An 8,201-nucleotide genomic window follows, 5' to 3' on the forward strand; every position below is an offset into this window, starting at 1 on the left:
TTATTAACAGAGCACTATTTTTTTCCTATAATACAAAAGGAAAAAGCAGCTATATTGCCACTGATTTTTTTCCCCACACAATTGGCAGTATCCCAGTCTCCAATAACGTAACTATGCACTTTATATTCTTTTTTAAACCAATCATACAACATAATGGGAGTCTGATACCAACTACATTTTGGGTGATGAGATTTGCAAAGTGAAAAAACAGAGGCAGGAGGAAAGAGTTGTCTTTCTCCTCTGTCTGGTCCACCTCTCTCTCATCTTACCCCTCCACCCTTACCCCTCTTCCCTCCTTCTCATCTCCCCTGCTTCCTACCCCTCTCCCTGCCAAATTCTCTGTCACACATTCTCTTCCCAGAAACAGGCTCCTGTACCCCTTCTCTATTTCTTGCTCCAGTTTGGCATAGGGGAGATAAAAATGGCACATAGGTCAGCCCAGGTTAGATTGGTAGCTCCTTGCAGAGGACAATGGCATTGCTCAGGGTCTGAAAGTCTTGTTACTTGCCAGAGACACAGCAACTCCTTGAAACATGGGGAGTGGACTCTTGTACAAGAGTTGCTGGGTTGCTCACTGCACAAAATGTACTTTTCCAATTTAACTGAATCCCACATACTCAATACCAGTTGCCTTTCACTGCCTTTGACTCACTTCTCAAAACCTTCCCTCCTCCTGTCTCCACTTCTCTCTCTGCACAGGATCTCACTGAGAAGACAAAATACAAAGTGACCTTTTAACTCCCCTTAGCTTGGTGCAGAGACCACTGCCTATCATGCTACCTAACATTTTCTCACTATTTGCTTGTACTTTCTCATCCACCTGTATCCATTTGTTGTTTCCTGCAAACTCTTTGGAATAGGGACAGTCTTTTGTTCTGTTTGTGCAGCACCTAGCACAATAGGATCCTGGTACGTGTCTAGAGCTCCTACACACTATGGTAATACAAATAAAATAAATCATATAACAAACAACACACACAACTGGTAACATGCCTAAATTGGTGGCCTTCATGTGTAATGTGTTCAGGCTGCAGTTGCTTTCACTAGGTCAGGTGACGGTGGCTCTTCATTGTGGCTAGTCTACTTGGGTTTGCAGAAACTGGGACAAAATACTTCAAAAAAAAAAAAAAAGTAAGATTTAGAAACATATGGTCACTTATCAATTTTAGTCTTTGAGTATCTGGAATTAAGGTGTTTTAAATCGAGATTTTTCAAAAGTGACTACATCAAAAAGTACATGCATCCTGCATTCAACATATGCACATAAATCATGGCGTACACGATCTGACTTGCACACACATTGACTAATGAATGCATGAAGACTGAGCACATGCACTAGTGCATGCTTGAAAATGTAGACCTTAATCCAAAACGTAGACTTGGAAGGATTAGGCTTTTATCTATAAACGTAGGTAAACATTGATTTCACAACACACAAACTGATGAAAATTATATTTCCATCAATAATAATAAAAAGTTACAAATAGGCAAATAAGAAAAATGCCGCTTGAGAACTTAAATAGCATTTGATTTATAGATATTTACTTTGTATATTTTGATATATGATGTTGACAATTTATGCTTTAATAGCTACAAAACTTTACTTTTTTGAATCTCAGTATCTACTGTCATTAAATAATTGTCTGATCATCATAGTTTCCCAAAACACTGAAAAATGTAATTGAAAAAAGAAAAAAGAAAAAATGCTTAAAAATTAACATTGATTTTCCAGTTAACATTTTTTAAAAAAGAAAGTCAGATTCTGCCAAGCCTAGATATATGCCAACTAACATTGGTTGCTGGATACTCATATTAAACAAGTGTACAATCAAGTAGCATTGTCAAGTGATTAGTACAGTTGAACATGTCAGGACTACTGAGTGGTATTCTTGTCTCTTACGTACTTTCAGACAAATATCAGTTAACCTGCTCAAGACTCAATTTACCTGACTGTAAAATATGAATACTGAACATATCTCAGCGGTGTTGTGAGAATTAATGTTTTTCAAATGATTTGTGATTCCCCAGGTGCCACCTATAACTGCAAAGAGTTATTCATTATCTAATCATATTGGATAACCACTGTAACATATTGAAAGTGCATATATTTGGAGAAATTTACTAAAAGATCAACAATGCTCGTGCCTTCTTACACAAAAGCTACTAAATAATTTTCAAGAATAATGTACTTTGCATTTTTATATCTCTGTGATCTGCTCAGCTCAGCTGAAACTGCTGTTCAAAATTTTAACATAGCAATTTCATCTCCCAGAGCAAATGCCTATTTTCAAGGAATTGGAGCCCCCATCCCCAAACACATAGTTGTATTGAAAAATTGCTTAACATTGCACAGTAAGATGTCAAAAAAATGCAGGATGATTTCACTAGTTTTGTTTTCAGTGAAGTGTTTAGTCATCTACAAATGTTGAGGAAAGAACATTTTCTATACCAGAAAATTATTTTCCTACAATGTATCTGTCGAAATCTACCAGTTGGTTTGATAGAATTTTGCTGAGTTTGTGAAAATGGGCAACCCTCTGAGAACTTCTTAAGAGGTTTGTTGAATTTCATTTATTATATCTACAGTCGAACTTGAAAAATGTGTTTCCTTCCAAACATAAACCTTTCAGTGACATTGGATTTGTCTGTTACAGTCTGTAAAAAAGCCACTAATAAGATGTGTTCTCAATGTATGCTGAATGTTGGACAACTCTGACAGAGGACAGACATTTTTTGCCAAAGCTGGTTATCTCAAGTTCTTCAGTTCTAAATAAAGAAAAAAAATATTTTTGGATATCTTTACTTGCAGAGCTCTAATTGCCAATATAACTTGACTTCGATGTGATGGAAAAGTTGTAATTTCAGCACCTACACAACCAAGGCAAAGGCAGAAGAGGTGGCGGGGGGGGGGGTATTGTCCTGCTTTTGCTGTCTTATTTAGAAGTATGGTTATTTTTCTCACCTCTGGTGAAATCAGAAGGCAGATTTTCATTGTCAGAAAACTGTCATGTAACCACAAGAGGCTGTTATACTGAAAAATAAAACAGAAATATTTGCCAAATGGTTAACATCCTTTTATGAAAAATCCTGGGTAACAATGTAAATTGTTACAATGTAAAAAAGGTACAACACTGGCATTTCAACAAAGTGGAAATGGTGAAATTTTGTCCTGGATTAAATTTGTGAATATTTGGAAGGTGTGCAGAATAAAAATGGCCAGCAAAAAGTATAAATTTAATCCAGCAAGTTGCTCAACACTTGTGAGGCCAACAGTCACATATTCAGTTTTCTAGGAAGTGGCCAATTTGTACCTGCAGATTTACAAGGATAAATGTAAAAAGCACTTTAAAAAAAATCCTAAAATATAATGTTGACATAATAGTAATGATGATTTTAGTGGACATCATAGGCATAGAAGAAGTACAAGAAAAAAATTAGGCGAATATACAAGAGAAAAACCGACCAATAAAAAGGAGATCTGAAAAGGGAATGAAATTAATGAACAACTACAAAGTTAGCCATGGGGATCTATGCTGTGAGATAGTTTTTATATTTTTTTGTAAAATTCTCTTTTATCAAATCACAGATAATCAGTTTTTTAGACTTGTGGGTTCAGATTGATTTGAGTTAATGGAAGGGAAGGTTACTCAGTACAGTAACTGGAGTTCTTTGAGTTCTTCACTTCAGGCACACATGCTCTGCATGTACCTTTGACTGGACACTTTTGGTAGTAGTGCCCATTCACTCTGCACATTTACCGTCGCTAGCCTCATGCCACACACAGAAAGCATACAAGACAGTTTTGAATGAACCATCCTCAGCTCCTTCTTTACCACAAAGTCCTGGCAAGACAAGATTCTGAAGCAGAGGAGGAGAAGGGTGAGTATTGTGACAGATATTTTGAAGAACTCTAATTAGTGTACAAGGTAGGTAACCACTCCTTCTTCAAGTAATGTCCCTAAGGGCACTCCACTTTAGGCGATTCACAAGCAGTACTTCCTACAGGAGGTGGGTGCTTATGAGCTCAGTATAAGACCGATGAAAACTGACAGGTTCAAAGGCAACATCTGCATTGGAGGTATGAACCAGAACAGGGCCGCCCAGAGGATTCAGCGGGTCTGGGGTCTTCGGCGGCAGGTCCCAGGGTGGAAGGGCCCTCCCGCTGCCAAATTGCTGCCGAAGACCCGGAGTGGAAGAAGATCCAGGGGCCCGGGCCTCGCGAGAGTTTTACGGGGCCTCTGGAGTGAGTGAAGCTAAATTGTCCCACTTGCCCGCCCGCCCCCTCCTTCCCCCAGGCAACCCTGAACCAGAACATAGTGCCTGTAAAACAGAGGTCAGCAATCTTTCAGAAGTGCTGTGCCGAGTCTTCATTTATTCACTCCAATTTAAGGTTTTGTATGCTGGTAATACATTTTAATGTTTTTTAGAAGGTCTCCCTCTACAAGTCTATATAACTAAACTAGTGTTGTATTGTAAAAGAAACAAGGTTTTCAAAATGTTTAAGAAGCTTCATTTAAAATTAAATTAAAATTTTGATCTTACACCGCCGGCTTGCTCAGTCCGCTGCTGGTCTGGGGTTCTGTTCATCTAGGCTGGCAGTGGGATGAGTGGGGCCTGCGGTCGGGACCCCAGCTGGGAAGGGTCTGGCTGCTAGAACCTCAGACCGGCAGTGGCCGTGCGGGGCTAGCAGCCGGGACCCCAGACCAGCAGTAGGCTGAGCGGCTCAGCCCACTGCTGCTCAGGAGTTCCATCCGTCAGCTCCTGCCAGCTGGGATCCCAACTGCCAGATCCGCTCAGCCCACTGCTGGTCTGGGGTCCCGGCTCGGGGTCCCCGCCCTGCCCACATACAGTGGGTACCTACCTTCTCCCTGGTTCTGGCCCATTCTCTTCCTCTCTCTGCACTGACCTGGGGGTGGGAGTGGACCGAGCACAGGTCTGGGGGTGAAGGGTCTGGCCAGGAGCTAGAATGAGGGAGGGGGGGCTCAGGGTTGGGGCAGGAGGTTTGGGTGTGGGGGCACTTACCTGGCCAGCTCCCATTTGGTGTGAGGGGTGCAAGTGGGAATGTGAGTGGGGGTGCAGGAGCTCCCATTTGGTGCTCAGGGTAGGGATGGGGATGTGCAGGGTGCAGGGGATGTGGAGTGGGGGCTGGGTATGTGGGAGGTGCAAAGGTCAGGGTAGAGGGCTACGTACATGTGAGGGGGTGCAAGTGTCAGAGTAGGAGGGCTTGGTATGTGTGGGGGTGCCAGAGTCAGGGCTGGGGTCATGCAGGGGGGTGAAGGAGTCAACAGAGGACTGGGTGGTACAGGGCTCAGGGCAGGGGTCTGGGGGAGTGTGGGGGGGCAGGGCTCAGGGCAGAGGGCTGGGTGTGTGGGGGGTGGGTGTGTGGAGGGGGTCAGGCTCAGGGCAGAGAGCTAGCTGACTGACCCCCCAGAACTCCCCCCACTCCTTGTCCCGACTACCCCCTCCTGGGACCCCACTCCGTATCTAAGCTTCCCTGCCCCTTGTCCCCTGACTGCCCCCTTAGGATCCTACCCCCTACCTGTCCCCTGACTGCCCCAACCCTTATCCACACCCCCGCACCCAGACAGAACCCCCTGGACTCCCATGCCTATTTAACCGCTCCCCACCCCCGACAGGACTCCCAGAACTCCGGACCCATCCACCCCCCCCCCGCTCCCTGCCTGCCCCAACCCCTCTCCACACCCCTACCACCTGACAGCCCCCCTGAATTCCCAATCCCCCCAGCTCCTTGTCCCCTGACCATCCCCTCCAGAGACCCCCCCACCCTAATTGCCTCCCAAGGACCCTCCTTGCTCCCTATCCCCTGACTGTTCTGACTCCTATCCACCCCCTGTCCCCTAACAGATCCCAGGACTCCCATGCCCCATCCAACCCCCCCTGCTCCCTGACTGCCCCCTCCAGAGACCCACGTCCCTAACCCCCCCCCCAGGATCCCCCCATCTAACCCACCCTGATCCCTGTCCCCTGACTGCCCCCACTTCTTATCCAATCCCCCCCGGACCCAGACCCCTTACCATGAGGCTCCCCACTGATCCGGAGCCCTGCCGTCACGCACGCAGCGCTCTGAAGGGCAAAGTGGGGCTGTGCGTGGCAGCGGGACTCCAGATGAGTGCGGAGCGTCTTTCCCTCCCCATGGAGCCAAACGCTGCCCCGCTGGAGCACAAAGCCCCGGACCCCACAGCGCTGTGCGTGGCGGCAGGGCTCCAGGGGAAAGGGGGAAGGCAGGGGAGGGGCTCCGGCCTGGGAGAGCAGACCCTGCAGCTTGCTGCATCAGCAGTATTTTTAAAGGCACACTGGAGTCCCGGCAGGCCCCAGCATGCCATTAAAAATTGGCTTGCATGCCATAGGTTGCCAACCCCTGCTCTGAAAGGTATAAACTGAAGCCCATGTGGCAGCTGTATAGATTTCTGCTTCCTTTCAACTCTCTCTGAAAAGAAAGAAACCAACCACTAGAGGAAGCTCTAAGGCAGTGGTAGGTAACCTGAAGGGACATGCTGGCTGCCGCTTACTGCAGCTCCCATTGACTGGGAGCAGTGGGTGGCTGTGCCTGAGGATAGTCAATGTAAACAAACTGTCTCATGGCCCACCAGCGGATTATCCTGATAGGCCACATGCGGGCCACAGGTTGCCCACTACTGCTCTAAGGGATTTGGGTTCTTTCTAGATAGGAAGCCAAAGCTCTAGTGTCTAAAGTGTAAGGAGAGGATTCCTCCCTGGTGGGGTGAGGTTTATGGTTAAAAAAACAAAAACAAAAACCTTAAAATGTCCTGACTGATATATAAATCTGCAATTACTTTAGTTCAGAAGTACTCAATAGGCAGACGGAGGACCAAATCCAGACTGCCAGATGCTTTTGAATGGACCATGAAATCTTGTTACTTATTATAATTATTATTATTATTACAGTGTGAAAATGTTTCTCGAGTCTGGACCTTGATTATACCTTGACCAAGAAATTTGGACCTTGACAAAAAAATAATTGACTACCCCTACTTTATTAAAAGTAGGATCTTTAGTATTCTAAGAGATACCTTTTTCCAAGTAGAAGACAGTATGATGGGCAGGTAGGAGAGACAAGTTGTTAAGACCCCTACCTTGCTGTACTCCAGTGATGAGCTACCAAAATATTAACAGGTTCCCTCCTCCTCACCTCACGAAGGGGGTGTGGCAGCCCCCCCCGGATTCCTGACCCATCCAACCCCCTATGTTCTTTGACACCCTCGGGGACCCCTGTCCCCTCCACCCCCCTTCCCTGACCACCCGCTGCTGCCCCATCCAACCCCTCCTCTCATTCCTGATTGCCCCCAGTGACCCCTGCCTCATCCAACCACCCCTTCTTCCTGTCCCCTGACCACCCCATCCAACCCCTGCTCCTTCCTGACTGCCCCCCCGGGACCTTTACCCCCATTCAATCTCTCTGTTCCCTGCCCTCTGACTGCCCCACCCCTATTCACCCCTCCATGACCCTCCAAACTCCCCTGCCCTCTTCCAACACCCGCTCCCTGCCTCCTTACCGCGCTGCCTGGAGCCGCTCGGCCGAGATCAGCACTGGCACTGCGGGGCCCAAGCCGGGCCAGGCCAGATCTGCAGGGGCCAGACCAGGGCTGGGCAGGAGCCACAGGGGCTGTGACCAGCACCAGCGCCACGGAGTCTGAGCTGGAGCCCAAAGCTGGGGGCGCTCGGCGGGAGCCGGGACAGGAGGGGGCTAGGGCACTCAGCTGGGACTAGGAACCAGGCCGGAGGGAGCCACAGGCACTCGGCTGGGACCGGGCCGGGGCCAGGGGGAGCCACTCTCTGGGACCAGAGGCTGTGCTGGAGGGAGCCACTAAGCCAACCGCACCTCCCCTGTCCCTATACCCCAGCTTACCTGCCTGCCTGCTGCTTGTTCAGGCTTCCCACGAACATCTGATTCACGGGAAGCAGGGGAGGAGGAGGGGGAGGGGAAGGTGAAGGGGGGCGGAGCACTCAGGAGAGGAGGGGAAGTGAGCTTGGGCTGGAGCTTTTGTTAAATAAAGGAAGCCCTTATAGAACAGGTTGTCCTGGAACAACCGGTTCTAAAAGGCCTGCTAAATTTAACAACCGGTTCCTGTGAACCAGTGCGAACCCGGCTCAAGCTCACCACTGCTGTCCTCCTAGTTGAAATGACTGCCACTAAAAAGACACGTTTCGCAGACAAATGT

The 8,201-nt window shown here is 47.5% G+C and overlaps 1 long non-coding RNA gene across 1 annotated transcript; it reads right to left on the reverse strand.

Annotated features, from left to right (window-relative positions):
- Positions 1 to 309: 309 nt before the first annotated feature.
- Positions 310 to 7,966, reverse strand: LOC115645097. The gene is made up of 3 exons (XR_003998645.1): positions 7,889 to 7,966; positions 2,963 to 3,031; positions 310 to 1,112 (listed from the first exon to the last, which is right to left on the reverse strand). It is a non-coding gene; the product is annotated as an uncharacterized LOC115645097 (long non-coding RNA).
- Positions 7,967 to 8,201: the final 235 nt, after the last annotated feature.

This window comes from Gopherus evgoodei, chromosome 2 (assembly GCF_007399415.2).
Source record: "Gopherus evgoodei ecotype Sinaloan lineage chromosome 2, rGopEvg1_v1.p, whole genome shotgun sequence".
NCBI lineage: Eukaryota > Metazoa > Chordata > Testudines > Testudinidae > Gopherus > Gopherus evgoodei.